Source organism: Dromaius novaehollandiae, chromosome 25 (genome assembly GCF_036370855.1).
Source record: "Dromaius novaehollandiae isolate bDroNov1 chromosome 25, bDroNov1.hap1, whole genome shotgun sequence".
NCBI lineage: Eukaryota > Metazoa > Chordata > Aves > Casuariiformes > Dromaiidae > Dromaius > Dromaius novaehollandiae.
Genome location: NC_088122.1, coordinates 3,859,333 through 3,867,283, shown reverse-complemented (window position 1 = coordinate 3,867,283; position 7,951 = coordinate 3,859,333).

The following is a 7,951-nucleotide window of genomic DNA, read 5'->3' as shown; positions in this document are numbered from 1 at the left end:
CAATTCTGTTATTCTGTTATTCTCTGAAATATAACCTGCTGCTGTCTCGTCTTCAGCCAACTCTTCTCTGTATTACTTCCATCACCCCTTTTTTAAATTATAACTCCCACAAGTATTACTTGAACGTAGATAGATTAACTTCACTGCATTGCCCCATCTCAGAAAAGTTTTGTATTTTCAAATGAAAAAGTAGTGTGACATGATCTCCCTTTGATGAACTTATGTTGTAATATATTCCATTTTCTGTATTCCTCTATGCCCTTCATGATCATCTTTTCATGGTCTTTTGCAACTTTTCATTGTATCAGAGTTAGCACTTTCTTCTTTGTTCTTCGTCCCTCCTTGATCTTCTTTTGTTCTTATGACTAAATAATTTTTTCTCTTTTTTTTTAATATTCTGGCAAATTTTAATACAATTAGGCCCTTTGTCAGCTTTATTTTTAATTTTACACCTAAATTCTGCCACATAGTTCTGCTCAGTAATCACAGTCTTCTTCAATTCTTTGGAAGTTGTATGTTTACTCTTTAAATCCTATTTTAAGTGCTTATTCACTGAGGGAGGCATAAAGAATGCAAAAATAGCTTCATTCTACTATTACTGGTGGTGTTCATTTTCCAGACTGTCTTAGAAATAAAAATCTGCATAACTATGCGACTTCTACTATTACTTGTCATTCCCACAACGTAACATAAATTACCGTATATATCCAAAGCCTGGTGTTTCTCACATTCTTTAAATCCCTGAGTCTTTAAGAGGACCATTAATCTTCTCTTTTAGTGTTTTTTTTTAATCCCTAGCACCCTTGTTTTCACCTATCTGTCTTTTTAAACCAAATCCCACCTGAGGACCACCGTTAAAGGAATAATTGGGAATAGAGGATGGAGTATATTGTCCTGGCCAGCCTATACTACTGCACTCAAGTGCTTTCTGGAGAATCTAAACCCCAGTAGAAGTTCTAGCAATGACAGTCCATGGCTCAGCTAAGCCTGGGCTGATTTCTTTGTTTGTTTGCTTGTTTACACCAGATTTTTGGGTATAAAGGCCAACTTTCCTCTGGCACTCATGCACTTTTGTGACTGCTATAGAGTGTGGCACCTCCCCTCACTAATCCCCTAAATGTGTATGCACAGGATATTGCACAGTTACGGATGAAAGTGTTTGGATTCTCTAGACAGTGACGGTTGCCCAGATTTTTTAGCAATGGCAGTATGTGCTTTAGCTTCCTTCCCTGATTCAGTGCCCTGGCATCCATTACAGTACATCAGATGCCACCCTCCTTCATTATGACTTCTACTCCATGCTCATTCAACAGCTCTGCTTAGAGACATTACTCGACTGAGCTGGATTAAGTGGAAGATTCCTCACATATCTCACTGCAGCAGGCAGGTTTTTAGGTTTCTCTTGTTTACTAGGACAGGCACTTGGGGGGTGGACTTACTATGGTGCCATAAAAGAAGATATCTCACAGATATTGCTCTTCCAGATGGCATGAAAACCGACAGCTGAACAGAGGCGAAAGCTGGATGGCCATTCAGTAGACGCCCAGCTCCATCAAGCACGTCACATGCTGTCTCATGCTTAGCTAGGAGGTTCAACATAGACGAGTAGAGGGCATGAGTGGGACAGAGAGGAGATGGGTTTCTTATGGATTGTCCAGGGCAGACAGAGCATAGAGCCACAGGAAATGATGCTTCTGTAGCTCTGCTGCTTGCGTGTTGTTCTGTTGTAGATTTAGCTTTATCCCACGTCCTGGTATCTCTTGGCTCACAATGTAAAGTTAACAGACCTTGGGTTTGCTCTCAAGATGATGATCCAACCATTTTCTGTTCTTATGTGTTTTTCAAGCAAAGGCACTCTTCTGAACTTCTCTTGCCTGTGATCCATGCTGTGCACACCTGCATATCCCGGAGTTATACAACCCATTGGAGTCCTTGCATCTTGGCAAATGTTGTGCCTTGTTTGGCATTGTCAGCCACAGCATGTGCAGGTCCATCTGCTCTTGACTTTAAGCTGCAAACGGTTTTGGTGTCATAATCCCTTTTCTTACTATATTGAGATTACCCATCAAAAACTGTATCTGAGTGCTACCTACTCACAGGAAGCCTTAATGTCCACAGGAGGGTTTCCTTTGCATCAGTTTTGATGACTTCATTAAATGTCTACCAGAAGTCACTGCGTGTAAGGTTCAGGCTAATGCTTAACTCTTTTTCCTTCGTCCTTTACAGGCCCTGGACTGCAGCTCTGGAAAGGCTTCTATTCATTTCACTTCTTGACCTAGAGCACTGCTTTAAATCACTTTTAATTAATTAAACAGGGTTGTGTTTAATTCAGCAATTGCTCAGTGTCTGACAAGGCTGCTCCATTAAATACCTAGGATCTAACTCATCTTTGTCATGCTAAATGTGGCACTATGGCCCACAATGACCTGCTTCCAGCTAGACAGCACTAGCCCTCCTCAAAGGCCAGCTACCTTATGCTTCACTCCATGCTGCAGAAAGGACATTGGGATGCTGTGCAGGGTAGCATGTCCAGACAGTCCTGCAAGACGAGGAAATGGTGCTCCCAGGAGGCTTGGATGAGACAAACGTTGAGAAATACTCATAAGCAGAACTGAGGTCATGGCATGTTGTATTGCTCAGCAAAAGGCTGATGAAGGACTCTACAGTCCAGGTGACAGAAGTGCTTGGCTCAAACTTCGTTACTTTTCCCAAAGCATTTGTCCCCAGCACTCCCGTTAACACATATTCAGGATGGAAAATCTGTCCAACAGATACCAGCAAGGCTCAACACCACACCCCTTTTCTGCACTTGTTGCTGCATTGTTCAGCTTTGGTCTAGCCCATAAGTAATCTCCCCCACCTAGAGAAACTTCTGTTCAGTCTCTCTGGTGCATGGAGATTCCACTCCAGCTGGAGCCCAGATCTTTCAGGAGGGGGAACCCCTATTTGACTACCTTGCTTGGAAAAACATTAAAAACTAGAACAGACTTGGCCATTCTGAAATACAATCACTCCCCACACTCAGACACACAAACACACATTCTGAAATTCAAATTTGGAGAAAAATAAAGAAAACTGGGATGCAGCACAAAAACTTCCCTTGGTGTCTTTAGTCAAAGCAGTGCTCTGTTTGAACATGGTAGAAACAAAGAAAAAATGAGGTCTGAAAAAACAAGAGTTACAGGAACACAGAAAATGATTACACTGAATTTCACCTAGGTCTTCCTACTGATTGTGGCCAGATGTCACAGAGAAAGTGCAATAAGGGGGATGAAGTAAAATGTCTCCTCAATGCCTCACCCACTATAGTTTCAAAAAGACTTAAATCCATTCATGATAGACTCTCTTTATCTGTGGGTTAAACCATTTCCTTACTAAAATGAAAAGCAGCTTCATCCCATTCCATCCTCCATTCATGTTTTCAGACCATCCACCTCTAAGCTGACTAGCAGATGCTATCAAAAACTGCTCAGAAATGATTGTCAAAAGTATTGGCTGAAATCTGGACACTAATAGCAAAAAGAAACACAACAGAAACTAGTAATTGGCCCCACCATAAATCCAACCAGACCATAGTTCATGCGTAGAAGGCAGCAGCAACTTGTAACCACAAAGAACTATCACATCTCAGAGATACCCTAAGCTAAACAAATTTAATGATGCCTCCCACATGTCCACACTGCAAGGGGAACATCTGTTTCCTATGCAGTAGGGAGATATCCTATGATCTAATAAGTTTTAGAAGATTAGAAGGATAATAGGAGACATTTGCAATTCCTCAGTTTCCTAAAACTTTACTTTTTAGCTTTGGGAAGCCTGAAAGGAAGGGACTGAATTCAAGTACGAATGTGTGCCACATGAAATAAAACTGGGCTGAATAAAGAACACCAGGAATCACAGAAAAGCAGGAATGATTTATGTATCCTTTATCAACTGGAAAATAATGCATAATCTGGACCTTTCTGAAACAATTGTTACCTTTATCCAAAGTTTATGGGCAGGGCTCCATGGATAGGCTAGGTGGGCTTAAACGTCACTCCTTGTCTTGGAAATCATAACAATTATTGAAACCTAAATGTACAGTTTGTCCCTTAAATATCATCAACCCAGTTACCAAAGAACCTGGCATTTCTTTTGAGCACAGGAAGGTGCAGTACTCTCAGATTGGAAACCACCTCACGTCTGTAGCAGCGAGAGTGCTGATCTCTCAGTGTGACTGTTGGGTTCCTAAGACTTCAGAGGCGAGAAATGTTGCTGTGAACGAACGTGAGAGAGCCCTTAACATTTTAAAAAAGTTTAAAGTCATATATGAGCACATGACTGGGAAACAGTTTAAGTGAAGCATCAAAGACTGGGAGACATGCCACCCATCTGTGCAAGTCTGATCTAGGTACTGGTCTCTAACCACAGCCTCTGGCAGGAAACATTTAGCCTGAATCTGGAGATGTTCTGAAGCATCTACTCCACTCTCTCCCTGACTCTTTTGTAAACACATCACCATGTACCCTGTCTTCAAAGATACAGTCACAGAAATCAAATCTGAAAAAACTGGCCCCTTGAAAAATCCATTCCCTAGAAGGGGCTCTGTGAAGAATAGCTGTCACTGACCACAGGACGAGGTCTCCCCAGATCCTGAACCGAACTGCAATGAGGACACAACTCACTGGATGGCTTGAAACTACAGATGTGCACAGACCTGCTGTGCTTGCGGATGGTTGAAACCTGGCTCTAAAGGCAATCATTCCTATCGCTTCTGACGTACTGAAGGATCAGCACTCCTGTAGCGGGGTCAGCCCCACTGTGTAGCCTTACTGGTCTTCCACTTCTCTTTGAAAGATGGGTGCTGGTGTACAGACAGAAGAACCCTGCCTTGCTTGGGGCTCCTTGGACTCCTTGTGTGTTTCACTGTACTCTTCTCAGAAGAGGGGAAGGGATGTAGAAGTGGAGGAGAGAGCAGTGAAGAGGCAGGTGGTGAAGGGAGAGTTAAGAAGGACCATGAAGAGGAATGTTAGGGTAGACAAGGCCCAGGTCCAAGCCTGGGCCACCCATACTCAGAGCTGACTAGACTGTGCTGACACATTTAGCCACATTAGAGGAGCTGAGCCAGTCCTGCAGACGTGCCCCCAAAGCTCAAGGAAGTCTGTCAGCTTCTTGAGTTCCCTTCTGCTGCCTGTGGCCGTGGGAAGCACATGGTGGGCAGAAAAACAAGAGGAGCTGAACAGGGCCACTGCCCCTTTCCTCTCCTTCTTGGCCATCTCTTCAGCCTCAAAGCAATTGAGGCTGCTATTAAAGAAGGAAAAAAGAAAAAGGAAAAAAGAGATTCTAGGCCTTCTGCCTGGCAAGTAAACATCCTGAGTGCAGCTAAGACTGGTTATCTTCCCTGAGCCAGGCAGGCCAAAGAAATTGCTCTGGGAGATGCTGGCCTCTCTGCTCAGTTCAAAGTATGTCCAGGCTTAAGTTTAGGGGGAGGGTACTGTTAACCATTTCTCTGCTGAAGCTCTTTGCAGAGAGATCTGTGCGTTGTGCAGCTGAAGAGGCTTCTAAAGAGCTGTTAGCCCTGCCCATTCTCTGGTGATGCGGTCTTTGTTCTTCCTGTCCATCTTCCCTATTCTTCTGCCTTTAAAAATGTAGATGAGTTTATTTCTGCACTAGAAAGAAAAGCCTGGGAGGAAAACTTGCATCAGAGAGCACTGAACGGAGTAGAAGGGATGTGGTGTCATCCTTGCTGGTGCTGTGCACCAGTCTGACTTCATGAAGCTGTCCATGTGCTGGAGAAGATTCTGGCTGTGCACAGAATCTGGCTGATTCCTCTCTAAATATCAAAAACAGATTAAATAAACTAAGTCTCATGGCATCCATAAACCTAATCTCGTGAGGGCTGCAGAGTTCTGGTGCTCCAGGCAAGGCACTCCAGGTCTGATGAGCCCCGTGTACTATCCAAAATGCACACTAAAATGAACTGCACCCCAAAAACTTCATCCCCCATCAAGGCTAGGGCAATTTCACCTTATGCCTCCATGCATTGGGTTCACTTCAGAAAAGAAAGTATGCTGCTAAAGCCACACAGCCTTTCTGCTCCTTTTGGGACTGAACCAAAAATGTACCTCCCCTCCCCCTGCATTTCCCCCTGAAACACCTTTCCTTCCATTGGAACATAACCCCAAATAAGATGTTGGCCTGACATTAAAGCAAAATGTATAAATATTTTTAAAAAGAGAAGAATTCCTGCCTCGCTAACAGTTTGCTCCAACTAATAGGTTTCAGATGTCTCACATACTTCATTCATTCAGCCCCATTCAGTCTCCTAGGAGCCCCCGCTGTATTTATTAAACACAGCAATTGTGGAATGTTCAGCACTTACAGAATAAAACACACCATTTTTTTCCCAAAAAAGCATAATTAGAAATCTTTGTGAGTGACCTAAAACTGTCATTCTGGTTCCAATCCCAGTGCCCACTCCAGCACTCTGCAGTTGTCTCAAGCTGTATCGCAGGTTAACCCTTTCTGGATCCTGCCAGCCCCAAAGAACATATATTTTTCGTCCTAAGCAGGATCGCTCAGCTGCCTTCGCAGAGCGCCTCGCTTCCACTGTGTTATTATTAAGCATGTACTTTGGACACTTGGCACTCAAATGCATCTTGTCTCCGTATTCTCAGTAACTCTTCCCACCACTAGATGTTAGAGTCAAGCCCTGAAATACTGCAGCATGCCAGTGCTAATTTCAGCAGCAAAGAGCTGGAGAACATTAGATCTTTCCTAGAGGGATTCAAATGGAAGCAGACATAATAGAATGGCCATTTTTCATTACAATGCTGGCGGTAAAAGCAGAGGAGGATGTCTGGGCTGGAAGCATTGTAGAGAGGCAATAGATGGAATTTGTTCAGCAAAAGGAACATGCCAGTCCTGGGTTACTGGTCAGGACAGTTAACTGGAGTCTGGCACTGTCTCAGCCCCTTCTTTGGGGAGTGACACACGAAAGGCAGATCTTAAAGAACATGAGGCCCTGAGTCTGGTCTGGGAAGACCTGGCAGGAGCCAGCAGCAGGGAAAAATGCTTTGCTGAAGGTCGCATTCAAACGTGTGCAGTTCTATGAGGGCCTTGAGGGCACTAATAGGTCTTTATAGCCCTGATGAGCATCACGTGGAGCCTCCAGCCACACACACACCCCCACCCATGGGCCCAGAGGCTGTATTTCAGCTCAGCCCTGGGCCCTCAGTCCCTGCTGAGCTACGTGGTTGGAGTTCTTGCCTGTAGCTCTGTCACAGTCTGGTGAGGTGGACTGTGGGCCGACCCCAGCTGCCACTCCCAGGCTTGTCCTGCTCGCCTGGCTCAGGGGCCCCGGCTGACGAGGCTTCTGTCCTGCTGGCTCTGTTACCATGCCCAGCTCCTCATCATTTAGGCAGCACCCAGCTCTCGCTGCTCCACCATTAGCTTGGGCCATCTCGAGCCCTGAGCCACACAGTAGGGCCTGGCCCGCGGTGGTACAGGACCTTGCCCCTATGCTTCTTCCCGAGGGATTGACCTGGCCTTGGGCTCTGATATCCACAGCACCAGTCCCCTGCCCAGCCACAGGCTCCTGAGTCACCTCCCCCAGTTCTGCCCAGCCTCTGGGGCCCATGAGGAGCAGCCAAGCCACCTCCTGCCTTCCAGCCCACCTGGTCTCCGGAAACAGTCTGCAGGGTGGCTGAGGCCCTTCCTCCCCTCCAGCCCAACCAGTCTCGGGGGCTGTTCAGGGGGGGCTGGGCCACCCCGTTGTCCCTAAGGCTGCCCAGCCTGCAGGGCTCCCCAGGGGCAGTTCAGACCCTTCCCTGCAAGTCTGCCCAGACTCTGGGGCTCATTATAAGCAGCCTGACCTCCACCACCACCCAGCCCTAGGTCTACCATTCCATGTCCTACTCCCAATACCTTCTCTCGGCCCTGGCATTGTGTTCCCTGAAATAGCTGACAACCC